The 26,338-nt window shown below is 44.4% G+C and overlaps 1 pseudogene; it reads left to right on the forward strand.

Moving 5' to 3' along the window:
* Positions 1-26,338, forward strand: part of LOC142792729 (cell adhesion molecule Dscam2-like) — a 63,158-nt pseudogene that overhangs the window by 26,084 nt on the left and 10,736 nt on the right.

Genomic DNA, 26,338 nt, shown 5'->3' on the forward strand with positions numbered 1-26,338 from the left:
CCTGAAGATTAGTGGACAGAGAATAACTAAGGGTCGAGTTTATTTTACATAAAAATATCTTCCTCCTCTCTACACTATAAAACATAAAGAAACACACTATCAGTGAGAGGACAGCAAGCGTCGTAATCAGATTTATTAAAAGGTACAAGATTAAGATAAGACAGACCTACGCGCCTACATCGAACCATGATGATCATTTCGTTCAACGGTTCAATGATGACGTAGAGACAGCCATTGTTATAATAAAGTGACAGTATACTATTCTAATGGACAAATTTTATGAAAAAGTAAACCCTAGACAGGGTGGAGACCATTCAGTGAAGTAATATGGCATCGACTCTAGAAATGGCAGAGGGGATTTATTAGTAGAGTTCACAGAACGGAATAATTTACGGATCTTGCATACTCCTTTCAGAAAACAGGCTAACTGTAAGTGAACGTGAGGAAGTGTTAATGGTGAAACTGAAAATGAAATAGTATTCATTCTGTGTGCACACCAAGGCATTGTACAGCATGTAGAAGTACTTGGCAAGATCTGATGCAGTGACCATATAATGGTAACAACTCGTATTTAGAGTACCGAGTACTCTAAATGGTTAAGCACTTTTTCTAAACACACAGTTATGTGCTGGCGCTCCTGAACTTGGGTAATAATCTTAGTCGGCTGGGCTTCATTAAGTATGAGGCCCACGGGACAGCTATATGCTCTCCCATGATAGAGTTCATAATACTCTAAATTTTAACCACATTTTCTGCCCATATTTATTGAAGTCTGAGTCAGATTGCGTCTATAGTGTTCATGTAACCTATACAGACGGAATTCTCAAGTTTTTAGTGGTTGCCTCTAATGTTTGCGCATACTAGTTTAAAAGCTTTCCTTGCCCCACCGCGGTGGTCTTGTGGCTAAGGTACTCGGCTGCTGACCTGCAGGTCGCGAAATCGAATTCCGGCTGCAGCGGCTGCGTTTCCGATGGAGGCGAAAATGTTGTAGGCCCATGTGCTCAGATTTGGGTGCACGTTAAAGAACCCCAGGTGGTCGCGACTTCCGGAGCCCTCTACTACGGCGTCTCTCATAATCATATGGTGGTGTTGGGACGTTAAACCCCACATATCAATTTAATAAGTTTTTCTTTGTTTAATTTGCTTCGAAACACCTGTGAAGATCGGCACTCGAGCAATATATATGAAATATGAAAATCGGGAACAAAAGAAGTTTGGGAGTTGCCAGCGCGCATGCGCATAACCAAGAATATATCTGGGTGTTTTTCGCGATTGCGTTGACCGATGACCGAAAAGATCGTATAATAATTTTATTACATGTGTCCTCAAGGCGTTGCGTCACCAGCGAGGTGACACCGACAAAGCGCGGACTCCGACTCAGTTTGGCCCGGGTCTCGCATGTTATTAATTTTCTTAGGTTTGTCATCTTTCCCCTTACGCCGCCTGCGTTCTATCCAGATCTGAAATTCCACTGCTCCACCGAACTAAATAGTTGCCTTCCCAACACAGCTTGGAGACCCATAGCCTTGCATTCCCCATTCTAAATCTCTTCAAAGCCTTCACAATAACTCCTTTGGCAGCTAATGAACTACTACTGTCATTGCTTTCATATTTGAAGGGCTAACAGCGTAGGCTTCCTCAGGGCTCTCCAGTGAACGTTAGCTTACCATAGGCTTTGGTGAACCTCCAGGGCGAAAATTTAAAGAAGCGCACCCCCACTCGTGCAAGTGAGCCCGGAAACAAGACAAGCCTCGCAATGAATATACCAAAGAAATGAAAATGATGATGGGCTTCTGATGACGACCCAGCTTAGTCTCTGAATTTTCATGGATAAGATGTGAGAAAGAAACAGTACTTTGAAAGTAACATCAGGTGCACTCGGCTATCATTACCGTAAAAAAAATCGCAGCCTATCCACCAGGTGAATGATTGCGAGTCGGGCGAAGCTCTCCGCGGCCTGTTTTCGTAGTAATACGAGTGCGCGCGCATAGAACCAACGGATAATTGGAAAATGTCAGTGCCTCGTTCACCAACGTAGGGATGCTCAGCACCGTTCACAAGTACGAGGCCAGACCGCCCGAGATAGACGCACGGGTGGACGCATGGACGGACGCATGGACGGACAGACACACGGAGGCACAGAGGCGTAGATGAACTGACGAACACTTCGCCCCACTCATCATCATTCACTCCGTAAATTAGTTGTGACACCGTTTTTATTGGCATTTAATGCAATGAAACTGGCGACTACGACGACACGGGACGAACGACCCATGGCGTAAGGAGCTTCGCCTCTAAAACGTGTATGGCTGTAACCCTGCACTCAGTTGAAACAGTCATGATACGTTCGAGTCATTCAGGGTCATTTTACGGTAGCCTGACTTTTTTATGTTCTTTGAGGTTGGGGGTGGGGGGGGGAGCATCACTTTGATTTAGGGAGGGGCACCATCTTGATGGGGCCATTTTTCGCTCTCTATGCCATGGCGAAAAAAATTTGGGGGGGGGGCACGTTCCCAGTGTGCCACGCCCTGGCTTCGCCCCTGAGATGTTCTTAAATAAAGTAGTAAGTTGCCTTCTGGTTGAAATATGGCTCTTTGTGTGATCAAGGCAGTGGTGCCAGAGAACATCGTACAACTGTGTCGTCACCTGTCGACGCCCTCTCGAATGACTTATGGTAAGCTGTGATACAAAGTCATCCGTTGCAGTTGCTGCACTTGTCATGCGTGTACCTGGGAAACCCGTTGATTGCTCCCTTCTGTTTCTCCTCACACGTTCGCCACTTTTTTCGAGTGCGTCGTAGAGTCATTGTTTGAAGAAGCCTAGTTTTTTCAGACTGATTGAAATTAAGGGATTTTTCTCGTAGGATCATACAAGCCCCCAGAACACATCTTGGTGCAATTAAGTGCGTTCTTGCACTTTGGTGCCTGATTGAGGAGTAAAATCTCAGAAGAAATGACGAACTACTTGACACTATGCTTTATATTTTTTTCCATGTTAAACTTTGCTACTACTGTTTTGGCTCAAGCAGATTAGGAATAGTCATAGAATTAACCTGTTGATGTCATCGCTATCCTTCTGCACCTTGTCGCTTAATTGGTCGCATAATTACAGATTAGAGCGATAACTAGGCAATGTATACCAATCGCGTTAACGTGTTGTCTGACCAGTTTACACAAGAATTACAGAAAGATTCCGCCTCCAGATTTAAATTTCGCACGTTAGCTGCGTCCTTCGATTTTGGCCCTTTTCTATTGGCATCATCGCAAAAGTGACTACCATTCTCCATTGGCTCCCTACCAGGACGATGAATACATTACGTGCATCCCACTAAGTACACAACAGTAAAAGTGTCGGGCAGTCTTCCCATCCCACTTCGACGATTAGGAGGGTAGCGGGCATGCCAACACCTCTCTGAACATGATTACGAACACGCCATTTGATGACTGCAATTGAAACAGCTCTCAGAAGTCGGTAGAAATTATAAAGTGCTATAGCATATTGTGCAATTCTTGCTTCCTAGTAACGAAGCCCGAACTGACTGTGACCTTCGCCGAGCAAAACACGTACCCGGGCAGCTTCGTGTCGCTCAAGTGCGCAGCGCGAGGTCATCCGATGCCACGCGTGACGTGGACTCTGGATAACGGGCCCGTGCCGTCATCGCGGCGCGTGCTGCATGAGACTTCGTCACCGAGGACCACGTGGTGCACAGTTTCGTCAATCTGACGTCGGCCAACGTGACGCATGGCGGAGAGTATGCCTGCCAGGCCGAAAACGAGGACGGCCGAGTCGCTCACTCTGCCTGGCTGAACGTGCTCGGCCCGCCGACGCCGCTACCGCCACGGAACCTCACCGTGCTCTCGGGCGAGACGCTAAGCCTCGCGTGCCCCGTCAAGGGACATCCCTTTGCCTCCTTCACCTGGTACAAAGGAACACACGGTGAGTGCAAACTACAGGTGTGCACAAAGCAGGTCCGTATAGCCCGTGGGGAGGGGGCCAGCGGTGCCCCTCCTCTCCCTCCCAGAAATTTGGATGAAGGGAGGTGTTTTTTGCATGACATATTAAAAATAGGTGCCTGGCGCAGGCTTGTACACTGGTTATGGGAGGAGAGAGACAAAGCTTTATTACAACAGCACCCTCCCCTCTTTCCTATATAAAGCTTGCGTGACGCCACTGAAGCCGGTGGGTGGTATTACCAGCATAGGAACACGTGATGTTTGCCACATTAACGTTATCAAAACAACACAGGAGGTAGGTTCTTTTGTTATTTTATTCGAGAATTGGAGGTAATGTACTCTGCTCAGTATGTAATGACATGGTTGAAATAATAAAATGTGTTGTTGAAAATAATGACGTTTCGCCATTCAAACAAAAGCCTTGTCCACACTGCACGAACAGAGGCTCTTCTGACAAATGAACATCACTTTGTAGGAGATGAAGAGCAACTTGTTTCTCACCAAGGTCGCCATCGTGGAATGCCAGAACAGTTAGGAGCTGAGACCATGACGTCACGTACCAGCCATTCATATCCTCCCAATTAGTTCTTTACAGTAAGACCACATTGTAAAGACCAGAAAATAAAAAGGTAGTGCCGCGCCCTCGCCCCAGCTTTTCTGTGTCTTTCTTCTCCCGTGCGAACGTAAAATCTAGTACGGTTTTTGTGAAGTAAAAGTGGTTCATGTAATAATAATAATAATAATAATATTTGCATAACAAACATTTTGGCCATGTCGTGTTCTTTATACTGTGCATAGACAAGACAAAGCACGTGGGCCTCTGGCTTATGGTCTCCATAAAAGTATGGCCGCCGTGGCATAGATCTAATTCAGGTGGTTCACACTGTGGACATGAAACATAATCAGCAGCCGCTTAGCGATCAGAAAGCTTTGATAGTTGTCGCCTCTTGCTTTTTCATGGGTCGAGCCACTCGCCAGATCATTTCGTCTCTTTAGCAAAACAAGTGCTGTGGACAAGCGTGATAGCATTTTCCCAGCAAAGCCTCTGCTCGTTTGACCACAAGTTCATTGTTGTTCTGCAGTTGGCACAGCAAAGCGCTCCGCTGAAATAAGGGGGTACCACTCAGCTATACCTATTCTTCTTGTGTCACACTCCGCTCCCCCCTTCCGCTCCTTCGCTGGGTCATCTGGCCCGCTGAGCCGCTTGGCTATCCGTACTACTTATTTCGTCACAAATGCGTAAAACGAAAAGCAAAAGTGGGAAAAAAGCAAAGCCTGCTCTACACGTTTTCTTCTCTCTTCGTATATTATTTTTACAGTGAATCGGACACTTGTCGATGGCCAGCGATACCGGATGAATAGCCACGGACGTTTAACCATCCATGATGTTGATCGGAAAACTGACGATGGTGTCGTCGTGTGCTCGGCCACCAGTCCCGACGGTCGCACAGCTGAAGCACAAGTCAACCTCCACGTCGCAGGTGAGGAGACCAGTTTCTGTACGTATTCTTGTGCGCATCGCCGTAACCGTTAACGTTCGTTATCACGTCATCGCACTCTTCCGCCTTAAGTTGGCTCCCTTGCCAACGAACAACATATATCATACGCGCTTTGACAATCAGCTATGTTCAAATTCCGGATTCGGCCTACTTTTTTTTTCATTGTGCCACGGTACTCATCGTAACACCTTGACTATGTTCTTCATTGCTGATTCATTTAAAAGGTAGTCTGTGTAGTTTCCCGCTAATGTGACTCACCACGTTGTAGCTACAACTTTATCCCTTCAAGATATGACTCGACTTCTTGAAACGAGTGATATCAAGATATATTCCATGTTGCCTGAACGCTGCCAAAACGTCACCTCAACACTCTTATTTATCTTTATGCGGTGTTCCAGTTCCCCCAACGATCGCCCCGTTCTCGTTTCCCTCTTCAGTACGCGAGGGTGAGCGAGCGAGTGCCCACTGCTTCGTATCTTCGGGCGATCGGCCGGTGTCGCTGTGGTGGCTCAAAGATGGCCATCCTTTACAACCAGGCCTTCTGGACGTCAAGCCGCAGCTCATGAACGAGTTTCTTTCGGTTCTCTACTTCGAAAGCATCGCCGAAGAGCACAATGGTTCCTACACATGCGTTGCCAGCAACCCGTATGCTCGCACAAACGCCTCTGCTCAGCTGGTCGTGCAAGGTGAGTGAGCAAGGCCGCCTTGCACCTTCACCCCCAGCCTCATGACTACAACCACTACCAACATCATCTACATGGCCCTTATTATAACACTGTCGTGTTTATAAAATCTATTGCGAAATAACTGAGCGAAACCACACACAGTGCAGGAACAAACCTTGAGTAGATTCAATACAAGCTCGTTTAGAACTCAAGTTTATTGAATGTAATAAAAAAAGGCAAATTGAGCGCGCATGCGTCTTCACAACTAAGGTGGTGTGTAAACGCTCTGTAAAGTGGTTGCATGAAGCTTCCGAAAATCTTCTGGAATCGGTAACCAAAAGATAGCGACAGATCAGCGAGGGAAATTTTTGAGGCTTACCACGTACGCAAACAACCAGTTCTACTATGCAGTCAGTCACGCCGACGGATAAAGTGTGCTATCTGGTAAGCCGTTTAGGCACGTTCACACGGAACGCATTGTACGCAAGGGAGCAGCCGGATTTTCAAAGAACTGGCAGCGAGCATGCGTTGGTGATCAGATTCACGGATGGTAAGAATCGGAGCACTTCCATTGGCACTTCTGCACCGTTCACATGGTTGAGTGAGCCTGGTCTATTGGGAGGATTGCCAGATCCGGATCAGCTCCACCGCCAGAACCACTCTTTGTAGCAGAGCTCTCTACACCACCAGTGGCGGAGATTTAACCGCAATTCGAAAGCACCCCACGCTTTTGCAGGGATCGACGTCCTACGTGACCGACCCAGTGCGCAGCCACAGCGCACCCGTTCTGTCCGCGCGCCCTGTCGATGTCAGCCGCGGCTCGGAAGCAATAATATTGCATCACGGTGCCAGTGGCGTCAACATGAATCTGCTACGAGAATTCATTACGGGTTGCCTTTGTCAGCGGTCCTCCACCGAGGCGCAGCCATTCATGGATCTATGGTGATCGCGCTACCATCTTGCGGCACTGCGCGGTATTGCGCGCACGCGTGTCGGTGCCTCATTGGCTGCGGGTGAATTAGCCAGCTTTTCCACACGAAAAAATTGGTCCAGGCGCGGTCCATGCAAGCGGCCGCGGGTTTCCGACCTTTTAAAATAAGGCGCGTACACTCTCACGAGTCTGCCTCTCTGCATGCTTGCGCGCTCTGCGTTTGGTGTGATCATGCCTCAAGTCTTAGGCCACTTACTTTTCAGAGAATTAACACGTGAGCTTACTGCGTGGCGACAGATGCACGCCCGTTCCGCCTTCTTACAATCTTTCTAGTGAAGTCCAGTTGTAAGCGAACGCTTACCTTGTACATATCACTTCTTTGTGTGGTGCGTTTTGCTCCGCTATTTAACTACGATAAACCAAATGACCCGATAAGGTATGCTTCTGCCAAATTTATTTGCAATGCATGAAGTGGTACATGGATGTTTCTTTTCCGCCTTACGTCAGGTGACCCCACCCTATTTCTTCGAACAAGTCATTCAAAACACCTTTTTTTTCCCGCCACACTCGATGGCGTTTCTCATTTCTTGCCAACACTCGATGAGTCTAGAGCCCCACTGTTCAAGTCGTCTTTGCCGTTTAGTACACAAAGGTTTCAGCGTAGTACTATCCTTCCCTTCTTGATCTTTTTTAACTAGCTTCAGCTTGAAATTAAAACAAAAACTATGCCCACTGTGCCTGTCGCCGCTTATGGCCGGGGTAATACTTTGCTCTTTGCTCGCCTTCGCAACCGAAGGTAGTTGTTTACAAACAAATATCGAAGGTAGGTGAGCACAGCTAACCAGCTTTGCCTATTTATAGAAGTTCAAACTATACCAAACTAGGGGCTTAGAGTTACGATATCCAATTGCAACAGAGCCGATTGCCAAAAGGTCGAACCTATCAGAATTTCTCATGCTGCACATCACAGTTGCTCTACTTTTCAAGACGACGTTAAAAGAAGGAAGCTGGAATGTAGGCAGAATGGCTTGAAAAAAACCCTATATTTGGACGCAAAAAAAAAAGATAAACTATTACAGTTTGTTAGCAGATGATCCCTTCATGGCGCACCTTAATTTGAGCGCTCTTTGCGTCCCCTGTTGTCTGATGTAATAATTCGTATGGATTTGAGAGGTATCCGTGAAACTCATGAGCTAGTTGCCTTTTCCTGTACTTTCCTTTAAACAGTGGCCCCCAAGTGGGTGTACACGCCATCTAGCACCAATGCCCTGAAAGGAAGCACCATGCGATTTGACTGCCAGGATGATGGCTTCCCAACGCCAGTGATCCGCTGGAAGATGTCAACAGGTAACACTGCGTGTGCATCCATAAATGTAGATATTCCTATTTCGTGTTAGATTCTATCATGTGATCTCAATAGTTGTCCGACGTCTCAATACAAATACAAACGACCAGCTGAAGAGTGACGCTTAATTCACCGTGCTCAGAGATGGGGTAGTGAAGAGGCACTGACAACACAGTTGTGATAAATTTATAGAAGTTGTTCGCTTTGGAAGTCTTTGAAATGAAATCATAAATATTTATCTGTGGTGAGATTACTGTGGTTCAAGGCTTCTCGATACTTCTTGTGCTAATGTTTTTGCGCAGGGGGTGTGAAAAAGAATGTTGGAGGAAAATTTCGCTTAAAGAAACACAGAGCACATAATGATGTTGCCACTTCTAAGCATGTGCCACCATAGTGGAAGTTTTTCGTGCTGCAGACCAGTTACTTTTTTAATATTTGCACTGATTTATTCTTAGTCTGAACAGCATAGTATATCTAAACTGTGCTGCAAAATTTGAACAGTTTTTGTTATCACTTGTGAGCAGTCGTTCTTCAGTGCAGCCTTGTTTGGATGTAAAAAAAGAAGATGGTGTAGACTATATTACGTGCGGAACACTCAAAGAAACAGATTTACTCTATGGTTATTTTTTGTCCAACGCGAAAAGGCATAAACAAATCAGCGTTTATACCCGCGAGAGTATATGGCTAGAGAAGGTGTTACATTATCATCCTTGCCCACAACCCGTATAGCATTTGATAGTTCTTTGAGGTATATAATTGAGTGCTCTACGTCCTGAGCCAGTGCTCGGCAACCATTTCAGAGGATGGGCCACTCTGCAAGAAAGCGACTAAGTGGGTGCCAGACGGCCACAGAGAGGGGGGGGGGGTAAGGCGAGGGGTGACGTAAAAGAGAACCAATATTGGGGCATTGGCAATTTAGTACAAACATTGAACAGAAATCATGCTTATTTGCTGCACGCACGTCACCAGATGACAACTTACAGGCATACAATAACGCGTTCAAACCCCATCAGAGGTCAAAATGCGATGTCGCGCTTCCCGATAGGAGGTCAAGAGGGGGAAGAGAAGCGTTCTGACATCATGCCGGGGGGCCGCATAATAGTGACTCGTGGACCACATCTTGGAGACCGCTGGTCTCAACTATTCGAAATGAAATGCCTAAAGGCTTTCACATTATTTCACCAGCTGTTCATTATAAAGAGCCGTTCTTTATTTTCGCTTGTTAGCGTTTAGAGCGTATTTTTTTAGCCTCAGTTGCCGGCGCTCAAGCTGGGACGCACGCGACGTGAAAGCGAAGTAGAGAGTTCGCTCATGCTGCTAGACCAGCCAGGGTGACGCCCCAGTCTGCATTTTGTCTCTTCCTCTATTCCTCTAGCTCCTTCCTCCCTACCAGGCTTTCTCTCCCGCTTTTATCGAGCGAACGAGACGGCACGTTTGCGTGACAGCAGCCCTGTTCGCTTAGCTGCATCGCTCTGCGTACGCTGCTATAGTACAGCGTGCTCTGGCACGCTGACATGGAAAGCGCGCCATCCCGCATAACTCCACACAAACAAGCTGCCGCATACAATAACGCCTCGTCGGCGTCCTAGACTCGGCGTGCTGAACTGCCGACGCATAAGTTCGCGCATAGCTGGGCGTAAAACATTGATTAGAATTCAAGCGTGCCTGACACCTAAGTTTTACACACTAGCTTGCTCTAAAGTGCTCGACTCTATTCCGTAAATGAAACGTGTCACGATTATCGTATTCTAGCCCGGTAATGAAGAAGTAATGAATGTTTGTTTGGTAAGGTTTAAGCAGTCTGGAAAAGGAGCAGGTTCATTTTGGTTGGCATTTCATTTTTTACAGGCACTCGTACATTTACTTAATGGAAGAAGAGCTTTCCTGAATATTTTTGGCATAAGAAGGAAGAGCTTCTTTGCCTTAAACGGGAACAGAATATTACTGACAGACGTCGCACAAAGACGCTGCGTGGAACACTTTCATCCAGTGTGGCATTCAGCGCGCGTGCTAGCTCCAGAACAAAACATGATCGCATCCTCTCTCCCTATGATGTGAGCTCTGACTTTAGGAAGAAGTGAGGAATTTCACGTTATTTCATATCACAGGAGGCGTCTCCAGCCGTTTCGTCACCATAAGGAGCAACGCCAAGCTGCAAGTGCTGGAAAACGACTCGCTCGTCCTGCAACACGTGGATGCTTCTGACGCAGGCATCTACCTCTGTCAAGCCACTAATGGAGTGGGTCCTGAGCTCACGCACGAGGCGAAATTAACCATTTCCGGTGAGGCACGCAGAAGCTTAGGCAGCCTTCGTACAACAAATACGTGAAAGGAATACGAGTACAGAAGATTACAGTGATACCTGTTTGTTTGTTTGTTCGTTGGCATGTTGGTTAGTTAGTTAGGTAGGTAGGTAGGTAGGTAGGTAGTTCGTTCGTTAGTTAGTTAGTTAGTTAGTTAGTTAGTTCGTTAGTCGGTCAGTCAGTCAGTCGGTTTGGCGGTCGGTCGGTCGGTCGGTCGGTCGGTCGGTCGGTCGGTCGGTCGGTCGGTCGGTCGGTCGGTCGGTCGGTCGGTCGGTCGGTCGGTCGGTCGGTCGGTCGGTCGGTCGGTCGGTCGGTCGGTCGGTCGGTCGGTCGGTCGGTCGGTCGGTCGGTCGGTCGGTCGGTCGGTCGGTCGGTCGGTCGGTCGGTCGGTCGGTCGGTCGGTCGGTCGGTCGGTCGGTCGGTCGGTCGGTCGGTCGGTCGGTCGGTCGGTCGGTCGGTCGGTCGGTCGGTCGGTCGGTCGGTCGGTCGGTCGGTCGGTCAGTTAGGTCAGCGAGAATAAAAATTGTACATAAATAATAGATTTTCGAAATTGCAAGTATACGATTTGCACTGATTACTGGCACGCGTGTTATTCAAACAATGCGTGACGTTACTGATGTGATTAAACGGAAGGAGTGGCCCAACTGCCGCTCAATCGTCTGGACAACTTCGTATACCAGCTAAACAAGCATGCGTTTTTTCGACCTTGCCTAAATGTAACTAAGAAAAAATTCGATACACTTGTTTAAGCGGAACTCTTGTTCTGCGCTCTTCTTTTGTTTCTACTTTAAAGCTTAGAATGTTCACTGTTGCAGCTCGGCCAAGCCTAAGTGCACCAAAAGAAGACTTTATTTAATACAATACAGTTGCTCAAACAGTATATCTCAAGACACAATAACTCAACTGTACTAACTTTTATTCCTTCAAAAGCATCATAGTTAAAGTGCTGTTGGCACAAGCATAATTCTATAGATTAAAGATGACAAACGAAATTTAATTTCTGGAGGCCTACAAAAAGAGAAATTTTATAAGCACAACACTTAATTTAACTTCTTCAACTTAATACAAGAAAAAATGTACTGATCATAGAACATTCAGCATATCGTCTGCAAAAACTACTGTGTGCAAAGGTTGAAAGGATTCATTTGAATGTTTAGAAACATAATCAAATTCATCTAACATAATGGTGTTCACTCCGAGAATCAGCTGAGTCTGCATTTAAGCTAGCTGAGCGGTAAGATCGTCCTGCGATATTTAAATTTGTAACTTTTCCCTTATGTTATATAGTAGGCACGTCAAAACAAGACATTCTAGCGCATCACACCAACTTCTAAAGTTTCTGGAGAGCATGAGTTCTCGTTTCTTTACATGTTCACACGTGTCCTTGCCAGGTGCTAAGTATTTTTCCGGCAATATTGCATGACTAAAAAAATATCCGCTGAATAAGTGAGTCTATAGGACAGAAATTTTCATCTTTTTGACTACATTCTTTAAACCACGGTCCCCGCCACCTTCATCACCAGTTCCATGTCGGTGACGTCTCGTAAGGGAGACAAAGTACACCTGCAGTGTGACTCCATCGGTGACCCTCCACTCACCATCACGTGGTACCGTGACAACGTGCTTCTCGACATGGACAGACACCCGAGGTAATTAGCGAGGCCACTTTTGCCCTCCACGACGCCCACGTAGTGGCGACGGTCGGACGTCACCGCTTATTCGCCAGCGATGGCGTTGGTCACGTTCCTGCTTCGTTAATAAAGGCCCTCGACGTAGCTCGACGCATCTGATCGGCTGTGTCGTTTCAGACATTGTATTGCGATAATGCAACAACAAAAAAAAGGAAAAGGTAGTTGGGTGTCTTCTGTATGTGCGGTAGTCTAACGTTTTGTTTTCATTCTTTCTGCAGGCTCTGAGTGTGCTTGGATTCACGTCAGGAATAAAATATCTGGCTTTTGTTATGACCTAAACAATTTGATGTCATTTCCGGCGTCAAGTTCTGCCAACTTTCTCAGCAATCACCCAAGAAGGCACACTTTTCCAATGGGTCTTCATTACCGGTGTAATCGACTCGCGATACAACATTGATACTTTCATTATCGCGTACGAATAATCACAAAAAAAGAGCATTTAGATTTCGCACCTTTAAAACATTTTGCGTGTGTTGCGCGAGCACACTTGTTTTGAGTAGATTGATTTACAGATGCATTCTCAGAATAGTGCATCCTGAGCCTGCGAACATAATTGCCTTAAGTCAGGTTTGCATTATAACTCAAAAGTATTACTTTATGGCGTTTATTGTACCTGTTTCAGCAATTATTATCTCGCCAATTTTTGTCTACGACCACTAGGTACACCTTGAATGATCATGAACGGGAGGATGGCATGGCGTCTCAGCTATTGCTCCGTGATGTCAGGACAAATGACACTGGAACTTATGCATGCAAAGTAGCCATGGCAAGGACGAAATGTTCATCAAGCTAACAGTGCAAGGTATTGCGACAACCTTATATTCTTTATTCCTGTCGTCTAGATAGTTACTTTGAAGAATATGCTCACTCTAGTTCAGTATTCTAGGTATGAATACATGTAATACCAGTAACTGCCCTGTGGAAATGATTTTAAAAATTTTTAAACACACCGTGATTTAGTTGTTCGGGGGTCACTAATAAATGTTCAGCAAAATGTGTAGCACACGTGCATCATGCAGGACAAGTTGTTGTACATTTCACAAAATATCGCATAGTTCATCTAGTTCTTCTCGTATTAGCTAGTTGAACGGCCCTGATGTCTATATAGATGGATGGCCATTGCACATACTCATTGGTTAGTCAAATGTGAGATTCCTAATAACGTTTATTTGGGAAAGAGTATCAGAGAGTCAACAAACCGTTTTTTAACAAACGTGATACTAATTCACTCAGCCGATGGGCTTACATTTATAGAAGAGTCAAATAAATGTGCAGCTGATATATAAGGGTTGTTTGTTTTTGTATGTCTCCCTACCTACTTCATTGGCACGAAACGCAAAGTAGTAAAAGGGGCAGCAGCACAGGACTTCAAGATAATTGTTTCTTGACTATGAAAAGAATGTTCTGTAACATTTTTTCACCTCATTCTATTCGTTTAACATTCTAGGCACTGCATTATTGAATAACAATGAAATTGTGGCTTAAATAGAGACAAGAAATAACGGACCAAAATTTTGCAGTAATAAATGAATGCTGAGAATTGTGCTAGGGCACCTTTCTATTAGACATTTTTTATTTAGTCGAATATTACACTTCTGCAAACGAAATTGCACTTAGTTTAGTTCACATACACTCATTCAATGTGAGCCATTTATTTGGGGCAAATATTTGCACTAAGTTTACGTCACCAGAGTAGAATGACCGTCACGAAGTTGCAAAAGAAGGAAGCCCTTTGAAAGTTCTGTGACAATTTGTACACTTTTCAGAGGCACCCTCACCACCAACAAATGTTCACGTGAGCCACCTAGCGAGCCGCTGTGTTTCCATACGTTGGAACGTACCTTTCGATGGAAATTCACCGATCACCCAATACGACTTCAAGATACACTCTTCAAGAGGTAAAGATAAATTTCAGGTTCTAAGTTGTGTTCAGCCATTGTCATTATAAGTGAACAGTCAAAAGTTATACAGTACGAAACTGATGCTTCGATAATCTGACTCCCGTTAGCCAGAAGCAACAGCGCTCCTAATATGAATGTGAAATCTTCTTATAAGCGCTTCTGGCAGACCTTTTTTGTGTATGTAAATAAAAAATTTGGATATCTTGTGTAGAAAAGTCTGATTTATTGCGCCACTTCGGCGTGGAGAACTACTTGCTATCGGTTCAGGGCAAATGTATGTTAACCACCAATATTGCTACGAAGAGAAATTACGGTGATTTGTGGACCAGCCTGAGTGATGTTAGCTCTGTGTTTCTTCTCCTTCAGTGAATGCTTACCAACTATTCTTCGCGTATCTTTGTGACAGATATCTATGTTTCTTTAAACTATATGGCCAAGTTCATACGTAGGCAACACAAGAGCAGTAAAATCCCAGTTTACCGAATTGCCTCCGACGTATTTAGGTATTACGATGTTAAAAACTGTCTCTGAGACCGGGCTTATTATGGCTGTGACTTGAAAATCGCTAAGCGCGCAGCAAAGAAAATAAACCTGATAGCTAAAACTTAGAAAATGTATAAGCATATTTTCTCTGTTTCCTTTTGGGCTTGAAGATGGCACTTCACGCGTGATTCCAATTCCTGGAACACAGCTGGAAATGACACTGGACAGCCTGAGCCCAAACTCTGCCTACAGGGTTGAAGTAGTCGCTGTCAACGGTATTGGGACTGGCAATCCGAGCGAGCCTCTGTTTTTCACCACCGACACAGAAGGTATGTCAACAGATGGTTTCCTACAAATAAAATGAAAATTACTTTCATAAGGTCTCGGCTATTTGTTGTGGTGTGGTTCATGTTTTGCATCGAAACAATTTTCTTTCATCTGTCCAAATATGGCCGTTTTCTGCAATATGTCCCATTACTAGCAATGCAATTTTCTCATTATAATGTACTTGAGCAGAAGCTATATTTTATCTTTTTATCCTTGCTTTTTGTGGTGTGCTGCAGTACTTATCTTGGGATTCCTTCTTTTCAGGCAATGTCATGTAAGTAGAAAGTGTAAAACGTGCCTTGTTCAAGTGAAGGGGTTGCACCTAAACTTTACATGTACAATTTATCACTTAAGCTTTGTGCAATGATCTGGAGATTCCTAAATTAGTTTAGATCCCAATCCCTTAATGCGGTAGGTAATATTGACGCTTTTCTTTCGCCATGCATGAAATAAGAAAGGTTGTGTTTCGAGTCTTACCAGCACTCGTTTTGTCTCATCTGCTCCCAATGTCTTAATTGTATATTGTGAGGCTGTATGACTTTATATTTTGTGTAGTACTTTTTTTTCTTTAGGTCTGAATTTTTCTTGGCACAAGCGTAGAAAGGAAGCCGTGCTCTTTAGCGGACCGACATGATGAGCCACCATTGCTTCTTCGTTCTCTTTCCTTCAGCACCATCAGCGAAGCCCGTCGACTTGAAGGTCATTCCACTCAACGCAACCAGCCTTCGTGTTACTTGGAAGGTCAGTGCATAAATTCTTCTGTGACCGTGTGACCCTGGAAATGTTGAACGTGAGCAATATCAATTTACGAGACTTCTGAACACATCACAAACTTGAAGTGTGGCAGATGACCCTTTCCAGCAAAAACCACTAGCATTTAAGAGGATCTTGACAAATATTTTCTTGTTTTTGAAGATTTCTCAGTGTTTAGGCTAAACCTAAAGCATCGTCAAAGTATTCGCAATAAAAATTTAGTGACATGCCGTGTACCAAGCACGCTACGGAAATTTATATCATACCCTCCTTTTCACTTCTGCCTGGCCTCCTTAACTCATGAGGCATGCTGCCATCGCTAACGATCGCAGAGTTATCACGAATGCACTCATCGTTTTGAGCTTTTACCAGTCTAGACCTCCGAGACCACATGCCGACAGGTTGCGCGCCGTCTCGGAGTTCATCACGTAGTGCGTCCGGCAGTACGCATGCCGTCTGGCTAAAAAGGCGAAGATCGTGGAGTGCTTCATATCTGCTCCGAGGGGCAACGTCATCCTACCAGCCGATCTTGCGCATTCTACAGCGCATCACAGCCAGTCAGATTAGCAGCAATGGCCGCTTACGTGCTCTAGAGCCGCCAAGCGGCAAGAACATTTCGCTCTGTGAATGGGCGGTTGAAAATACGTTTGGCCGAGTAGCAACAATCTGCACCAATCTACTACCCTTCGCAGCTTTAAAGCGTTGTAGCAACTTTTACAGTTTACGCAGAGAGCTAAAATTAGTCTCTAGATAACCCCAGAGACTTCGTCTATTGGTCCAATGTGTTTGTACAAAATTGCCAAAACTGTTGGAGGGTCCCTCTAAGTTTGTCTGTGTATATGCGAGAGAGAAAGAGAGAGAGAGAGAGAAAGAGCGATAACGCGTGGGTGAGCGAGCTTATCATAATTGTGCTTGTGAAGTGAGCCAGCAATGCGAGTGCTGCTGTAAATCTGAAGTATTAGTCTCACCCAGCAGGCTCATTTATTATCTTAAATGTACAGTTTAAGTAGTACTACAATGGCAAACACGTCTGTTGTGCACTAAGGCAGTCTCTATAAAGCATTTTTTTCAGTTCGCTTTTTTATGCACGACAGCATTGCCTCAACACCACTGTTAACCTGGCATATATAAAATATGCAGTAGTTCGTGGCTCATTGTGTAGCTAAATGAGATGGCTGCATGTAGGTTCATAGATTACAGACTTATGTTGGAATATCCACTACCACCTCTACACAGTGTTCATATGGTCTGTTCTAGCCTTCACTAACGTGAGCCATCTCTAAAACATTTGTTCAAGCCAAACTGCCGCCGTCCGACATAAAGGCAAGAGAAGCTTCTTTGGGCCAAATAGGCTATAAACCGCTGAATTTTAGGTGCCTCTTACCACTGGCAATTTTTATTTTTGCCTGGAAAAGTACACCACCTTAAACCTAGTTTGATGTCCAATCGCAGATGCTGCCAGGTGACAGCAAAATTGCTGGCTACTATGTTGGTTACAAAGCAGAAGCCGATGGTCGCGCTGAATCTTTTGTCTACAAGACAGTTGAGTCTCGCCCAGGCAAGACCCAAGAATGCGACATCAAGGATCTACGTCCTGGTACGAAGTACACGGTAGTCGTTCAGGCGTACAACGGAAAGGGACCAGGGCCAACGTCTGACGAGACTGTGGGAGAAACTTCAACATCAGGTAATTGTTCATTGGTACAAGAGTCATTTTTAATGGCAGTTTCTCTGTCAGAAAATGATATTGTGCTTTTATCAAGTTGTCTGCACGAGCAATGAGCATGTTTTTTAATGATGATGCTCATATTTCATTTATTTGACTGTCTTTAATAAATCTTCTCGTTTTAACTGCGCAGGTATATAATTCCATGGTTAGATGAATAAACATTTGTTTTAAGTCAGTGCTTTTGCATGTGTCCTTCTTTGCCTGGTGCTTCGTCGTTAGCACTGTTTCCCTCCAATATTTTTTTATCCTCTAAAGATTGAGTATACCAGCAGTCATTTAGGTGGTTTAATCTATGGTATTCTGTTGTAACTATACTATAAAAATAAAGCAAGAGATGCTGACTTGGTTAACAGTATTGTTTGCATCTTATAGGTCAGACTCACACTACATTGTTACGTAGATTACAAGAAAGAACCTTTATAATTGCCTCTGTCATATTCACGTTTCCGCAGTTGATGCTACTGGCTAGTCTACACTAACTAGAAGTGGAAGAACACCGTATTGCATGAACGAATATTTCTAATGCTGAGTTATTTCTCTAAAGTTTTGAGATAATGTTTATTTCCTGTTTTCTTCCTTTTGTATTCGAAGATTAGTTGTTTACAGGGCCTTATGCATTGCAGTCATGTACCCACTCATGCCGTTTGATATGCTCAAGTATATGTTTTACCGGCACATTTGTTCATACAGCTCTTTCTTTTTACGTGTCTAGACATTGCTTCACTTTTTCGCGTGACTGTCAACTACACGTCATCAACAGAACTACGCATCATTTGGCATGACGTCATCGGACCGCGGCACGGTAAGAATTTATTGAGCATCTAAGCATGCCTACCCCGTCTCTGCAGTAGGTGTCGTAAAATATGTCCGCGCAAAGCAACGCCACCTACAGGCGAATCAAGGACGGACAAGGAATATGAAATGAGTGATGGAATGTCGCGGATGACGCACGTACGAGTCAAGAGCAGCAATGCGGTTAAACTGAGAAAATGTACGCGTACTAGAGAGAGGAAGTATACAAAAAAGTCAGGGAGGATTACTAGACATACGTGCAATAGGTAAATTAAGAACGCGGTGTCGGAAAACATACGCGAGGACGAGTACATCTCACTCTATGACCACGGACATTTTCTTTCACAATGCTGTGGTCAAGGGACCAAGGGACAGTAATTTGGTCAGAACTGCTATTAGTGTAAATTACAACGACGTTTTCCTGGGTGAATTGGGGCGACCAGCAAGTGGGCAGGTGCCGTCGCAACTGCTAGAGGAAGTTAGCAGTGAACTTCCCCCTACCAGTTTCTTCATCTTTGTACTCGGGTGTGGAAGTGTTGAGACTGACAAGGCATCTGCACTATGGTGTCACGTTACAGCGACGGGTGCGAACGGGTGCACTCGTTGCCCTGTTTGTAAGCATGTGTGGCATCCGGGAGACATTCTTGCCGTGAAAGATGCGTGGTTTCCATGCTAGAACGAATGCTTCCCGCGTCTGCCAATGCAAGATTCAACGTTTCCAGCAACTGCCAGGTCCCATCATTCTGGATATCCAATGGGTTCGTGTATCTGCCGAAGCCACCTCATTTGTTCAAGTTGACCTCGGCTGCGGAGCGGCAAATTTTCCTGGGATATTGTTTAAGCAAATTGCTTGGTTATTGCCCATTTGCAGCCAATGTGTCATTCAGAGGCCGATGGTTGAAATATTGAGGACGACAAAGCCTGCTTTTTGACCTAAATATAAATCGTACGGGTAATGTACAAGAAAAAAAAATCTATTCGCTCGGTCTTCGCTAGCGTTCACGTAGTGACATGCCACTCTAACACTAATTTCCTTCACTGACTGTGCGGTACTTGCTGTTTCATCAACTTTTTTATTCAAGTGACTGGTAAGTTACCATCAATAGGCGTTAACTTCTAGTCCTTTGAATATGTCCACATGCAGGCTACAAGCTCTTTATTCGACCGAATATAAGTGACTGGGAAGTATACAAGGTGGCAGGCACAACGAATGGCTACACTTTCAGCAACCTGCGCTGTGGGACGCGTTATGAAATCTACGTCGAAGCACTTGGTGAGAGTAGACCTCGAATGACGTCCATAATCACAGCCAGCACTAAAGGCTCCGGTAAGTGTTCGGCTCCTCATCACTTATAACCATTGCTTGACTCCCACTGGCCATGATTCATATGCACACGCTGCCTGTTTTTAAATGTCAAGCAGCACTTTTTCTACGACAATGGCGTTATAGAAACAGTGGCTTGAGCTTCACTCGATTGTACGCCAGCCTACATCATGCATGACTTTAAAAGAAAAAAAGGAACTCATGCAACGAACAACAGAATAGAGGAGGAGTGGGGGGCACGGCCGTGTTATGGGGCTAGTACGAAATAATGTTGTGCAGGTTTAGCCACTTCAGCAGCTGTATCATGATCTTCTGAAAATGGGGCACGGAGATTTTGTGCTCTGCTGTACGTGATAGTGTTTATAAAAAAGAGCGTTTGTGAAGCGGCTGTCTCGCAACGCTGTATTAAGTCACCTCGTCCATACGTTACAGTAAAATAGACTTACAAACCTAAAAAGGTTTTCTAAATGAAGCACGCTACCTTCACTTAGGCAAAACACTTTTTCTGAGCTATATTCAAAAAGTATACATAAACTGCAGGAAATGTAGTTTGGCTAGAAAGGAACAGCTGGCGCTGAGCGACACAAACTTATGATTTCTCATCCATTCAGCCTGGAGCGATTCAGAAGAACTCGTTTGCTTACAGAACGTTAACTGACAGCATTGTAAACGGATAATAGCGGGCAATGTAACGATGTTCATACGCGCTGCACAATACCAGTGGCACCCGCACACCAACAGCCGCTGCTGGTGAATAGCGAGAACGTGCCTCTAGACCTGGAAGCCTTCGGGGACGGAGGCTGCCCGATCGGCCACTACGTGGTCAAGTACCGCGCTCTGGACGACGCCGAGTGGACCGTCGTGTCCAAGGAGGGCAGCAAAGGTCACGTCGTGGCGCTGAACAACCTCGAGAGAGGACGGCGCTACAAACTCCTCCTCGGTGCGGCCAACTCAGCGGGCTACACCGAGCGCCTCTACGACATGCACGTGGCACCAGCCGCCAGCAAAGGTGCGTTAAATGTAGCGCGTCGTTCAATTATCGAAATGCGTTTTGCTAAACAACTAAAACCACAGAATTTTGAAATTTTGTTAACCACCGTGTAGTAGACGCCGAGAGTGTTATGGCGAGGCAAGAGCATTTTCCCCATTTTCAAAACTTTGGATATGGCTATATGGGTGCTAATACCATTATTATTTTTATTATCATTAATATTATTATTATTATTACAAAAATTCCAACTGGTAGCTTTTTTAATTGCTATAAGTGAACTCGATTACTGTGTTGTAAAAACGAAAAATATTTTCAACGGTTACTTGTGCTTTAAGATAGCACCAGAGTAGAAGATCCATGAGTTTGTAGAGATAGACCACATGAACGCCTTGAATGTCTCAAGCTGGCGTGTGCGGCTTCAAGCTTGACGGCACTTTTTTGATGCACTAGATTATGAGATATTGAACATCTCAGAGCTCGAGAAAAAAAACTATGGAACCTTTTAAACTTTGCCTTTAAATGTTGAACGTGACAGGGATATCCAGTCCCTGGTGCGTACTGCCAAGACTTAGTGCATGAAACCTTTTCGAACTCGTTATGCATCCACTACGTGGCCTTAAGAGAATAAGCGCAGCAACGTGTGCGCCTTGCATAGTGGGTGACCGGCTTGAAACCACGAAGTCATTGCAATAATCACCTGTTCTGACGCCCGATCGCCATGAATGTTCGCACCACGCATTAATACTTCAATATTTATTGTCGAATTGTGAAGCGTGTATTCAGGATGCGTGTGTTTGTAAAGCCAAAGTTACTTTCACTGCGTTTCCAAGCAGAGGAAGTTATTTTCGCTGTAATCACAAGCAGATGAGTGGCTGTCTGGTAGAGCACCGCCTTGCCACGCAAACAACCTAGGACCAATCCCCACTTGGACCGAGGTGTTCTAATTTTATTTGCATCTTTCTCTATTTTTTTTTGTTCACGCACAAGATGATGATTCTCCGCTCACAACCTACGACGCCGACACCGGAATTTCAGTGAAACAAGCTCTTTCACGCTATCGCGTTAATACTCATTATTTATACAGCATTACATCTCTAAGTCAACATGTTCCACTATGTACCGTCCCTCGCTCAGTCATTGTTTATGAAAATAAATAAACGTATTTCGAAAATAAGAACAAACAATAAAACTTTATTCGCTATGGAGTGAAGCCTTTTTACATTGTTTGAGGCAGTCTTCATATGTCTGCGGCCATCAATCTCACCCACACGTCCTGAATATTTCTTTTAGTCTTTACTGTTCTTCTGAGAAGGATACGTTACGCTCCTACTTGTATGCCATTTTTGGCGTCAAAAGAGGCGGGGCACAACGTTGCAACGATCGAATGAGCGCTTGTCCCTGTCCTTCTGTCCGTGTCTAAGTAGTGCGCTCTTATTGCGAAACAGGCATGTATCACCAACTCGCCCAATCAACCATATCGACAGATCGAATTAACTCCGAAAAATGGCGATAAATTTGACGACAAAACAAAACATTGTCGACAATTTCGCTTAAATTGTGCCCGTTGCTGTTTGTAGTACGCGGTCTGCAAATCACATGTGGTGCTGATTTGGATGCAGGTGTGTCTGAGACTTCGACAAGTGCGGCGTCTCAGCAAGAGATGCACCGCAAACTGGCCGTGGTAACTTCCATCGTGTGTTCGGTGGTTGTGCTGATCGTCATCATTGTAGCCGCCTGCGTGGAGCTCGGAAGAAGGAGAAGAAGAGAGCGCACCGATGCAGCCGCCTCAGAAATATATGGTGTGTTTTCCGAAGATCGCATTCCACTGTCTCGGCATGCTGCCAGCCCCTAAAAAGCTTGCGACACAGATATTTCCGTGTATGTATGTATGTATGTATGTATGTATGTATGTATGTATGTATGTATGTATGTATGTATGTATGTATGTATGTATGTATGTATGTATGTATGTATGTATGTATGTATGTATGTATGTATGTATGTATGTACGCATGTACGTATGTATGTATGTATGTACGTATGTACGTGTGTACGTATGTATGTATGTATGTACGTATGTATGTACGTACGTACGTATGTATGTATGTATGTATGTACGTACGTACGTATGTATGTATGTACGTATGTAAGTACGTACGTATGTATGTATGTATGTATGTACGTATGTATGTATGTATGTATGTACGTATGTATGTATGTACGTAGGTATGTATGTATGTACGTACGTATGTATGTACGTACGTATGTATGTATGTATGCATGTACGTATGTATGTATGTATCTATGTATATATGTATGTACGTACGTATGTATGTATGTATGCACCTAAGTATTTACCCTTATAGTTATTATATTGATTGTTCTGTTGTGGTACTCGTGGCTTTGTTACCAAAAAGAGCCTGAATGTGCTTGTGCATGTGTGGAATTACATTACTATACGCTGCTGCGCGGACCACCTGTAGGGACACTGCGGTGTGGACGCTGCTTTACGCTGCTACGCGAGTTTGGTGAAGCCTTGACGGGGCTTTTTTTTCGGCGCCAATAGCTATGTGACAGATGTTTGAGTAATCTCAGCCGAATTTAGTGGGGTCTTGTATATTCAATGTTACTGCTAATTATGAAACAAATAGCGCTCGTATATGGCCAGTAGGCTACTGTGTCTTGGTTCTATGCCTACACTGTTTGATTTATAATACTTCATACACATACCTTTTATTTGTAGCTGATCTCTCCCTCTTGTTGCTAGCTAATAAATAGTCATACCGTTGCAATGTAGAGAGAACGCGAATATAGTTAGTGCGTCAATATAAACTCGTAATTATGGTTCCAACACCTTAATGTAGTGGTTGTAATAGAATTTTGATTAAGGTTAGATCACATGGTGTAGTCTAGCTAGCGTCACAAAGCGACTGTTTTTTATGCAGCCGAACCACGCTTGAAACCTGCTTCAAAATGCGAGGAGGTCGCGCTGGCCACCTGGGACAAGCAAAAGGAGCCGCTACCAACGCCAGCGCACAACGGCGAACTGCCCCATCAGCAGCACCAGCAACAGCAGTTGCAGCAGGAGCAGTTGTATGCCCCGTGCCCGTACGGCACTTCGTCGGGACGGTTGCGGCAACACGTAACCGAAGGCACCCTGGGAAGGCGGCAGCACACGAGGGCAGAGATTGTCGAGGAATTCTACGATATGCCTTTGCCGCCGGTGAGTGAAAGAAATCATTGATAGAAGCGCGTTTTTCGCTTTGGTCGGAGAAGAAAAAGCATCTTAGCATGCTTTTTTTTCATTAAGTTTGTAAGAATGAGACGGGAATATTAGTTATATAATTGTAAAGGTAGTGACCGGCCCGATGCCGTCAAGTTTACTTGCGCAGTATCCTGAGGTAAAACTCGTTCAGAGGTTAACATTTTGAAATGTGGTGAGGCATAAAACGAGAGGCCGCAATGAAAACATGGAGCAGAATAAACCGAGACAAGGAAAAAAAATCCAGTATACAGCAATTTTTGTCATGGCAAAAAACCAAGAATTTTAAAACAAAAAGTTAAAACTATCATAGTCTTGAAAAAGTAGTGCCTTGAAGTTAAGGGAAAAAATTGTTTCATAGTAATTGCTCGAACCAGAAAAAGAGATGGCGAGGAATAAGAACGTTGCAGGTAGTCCAAGCGGAACATCATTCCTGTTCCTGTCTCTTTTTTTTTCTTATCTCGGCTTCTGCTACCTTTTCGCGCAGCTGCCAGTCCCTTAGCAAGAACTATGCCGCCACTTTCCTATCTAGCCACCGCAATGAAAACATTGGGTAGCGACGAGGTGTGCTCTGTTCACAGGAGCCATCTATGTGCTCGCGAAAATTAGAATTTCGATGACACTCATTCAAAATATGATGTAATATTTATTGCGTTCCAATCAAAAACCTTGTGTGGGACAATAATCGTAAGTATATACGAATGTTTATCGGAAGGTTTTGGTCGCATCGCACATCTTTAGTCAGTTTCTCTTCGTCCATCTGTAGTTTCTCTGGTCGAGATTTTGACAGTGAGTATCTAATATGCGCAGTGCCCTATTAATCTTCATTTCCTAACGTACGAAGATAAATGGACAATACTTGAGCTGTAGGGACTTTGGTTTGACATTTTCATTTGAAATCAAACTACCACTAAAGTTTCTTGTTTATGTTACGATTGCAGGCGTATGACTAAGCGACAAACAGCTTTCGTTGAACTCTCTTTCACGGGGCAAAGTATGCAATCAGTTTCACAAAATTATGCATCAATCATTTTTCTTTGCAATACTTGTATTGACTCCTACGACTTGACGGTAATGATTACTAATACCATTGTCGCTGGGGTACGTATTGTAAAAAACGTGTGTTTTGCAGTGGTCGATAATGCATACGATTCCCTTTATTTTAATTTAGATTTCAGTACGCCGTTCACCGACACTTCATCCGGCTAGAGTCATTACCTGTTCATTGTTTCGACAAAGAATCTCGCATCTAACTAAAAAACAACACACTGCTCAAAAAGGTACACAAACACTCTTCACGCATTAAAAAATAATTACCTGTTTCAACGCCCACGAAACGCACTCAAGATATGCACACTCACCGCAAAACGCACTCTGCCACATGATTTACAGATATCGATTTTTTTCTGCACAGCTTCGCAATATACAGGGTGTTTTGAGAAATGTGTCTAATAACATTTAAAATTACAGAAAGCAGGTATCCGCGTGCTATTTGCGGCGTTGCCTTCCTGTGGCATAGTGCATCTTCAAGTGGGTACAAAGATAATTACTGATGCGATTACCAAATTTGAATCTATCACCTTGTGAACAAGTGCAAATAGCCGATCGAGTCCAATCAGTGAATTAATGTTCTTCCTACGAATAGTCAACAGCCACTTTGAAATTTTGGATGGGCAGCCACTGCAGGTAATCACTTCAGAGTAATTTGTTCTGGTCAATTTAGCTGATGAAACCGAAAACGACGCACCAAACTGCGCATCCACCATTCCTTTTGACAACGCCCTCAACGACGACACTTTTTCCCTAGCATAGGTGGAGATGAATAAGCGAGCGTCGATAAGCGGCCAAGAAGCGAAGTGTCTAAACTGATGGTTGATAACGGTGAGGGAAACAATAACTTCATTGAGGGTAATGTCGAGATGAGTGGCAGATGCGCATTTCGGTGTGTCGGTTTTGATTTCTCCAGATAAATTAGGCTCATTGCATCGCTCCACAGCGATTACGAGTTGTCGCTTTTTGGAAATTTCAAGGTGGCTATGGACTATTCGCAGAAAAGGCTTGATTTCGTTCTTTTAACTCGACCGCCTGTCAACACTGGTTAAAAAGTTGATAGTGGTATATTCTGTATTGGAGCCGTAATTATTGTTTGTATGCATCTCAAGATGCCTTCTACTACAGGAAAGGCAACGCTGCAAGTAGCACACTGATAACTCCTTTATGTGCTTTCTAAAAAAAAATATTGGACACATTCTTGAAACACCCTGTGTATTGCGAAGCTGTGCCTTTCAGCCTTACCAACTGCTTTGCTTTTTGCACATGCGCACTGCAGAGCCAGAGTCTATCGATACTTTTCTACTGGTAACGAAACTCCCGCACAGCGCTATGAACG

This window comes from Rhipicephalus microplus, chromosome 2, assembly GCF_043290135.1.
Source record: "Rhipicephalus microplus isolate Deutch F79 chromosome 2, USDA_Rmic, whole genome shotgun sequence".
In the NCBI taxonomy this organism is placed as follows: Eukaryota; Metazoa; Arthropoda; class Arachnida; order Ixodida; family Ixodidae; genus Rhipicephalus; species Rhipicephalus microplus.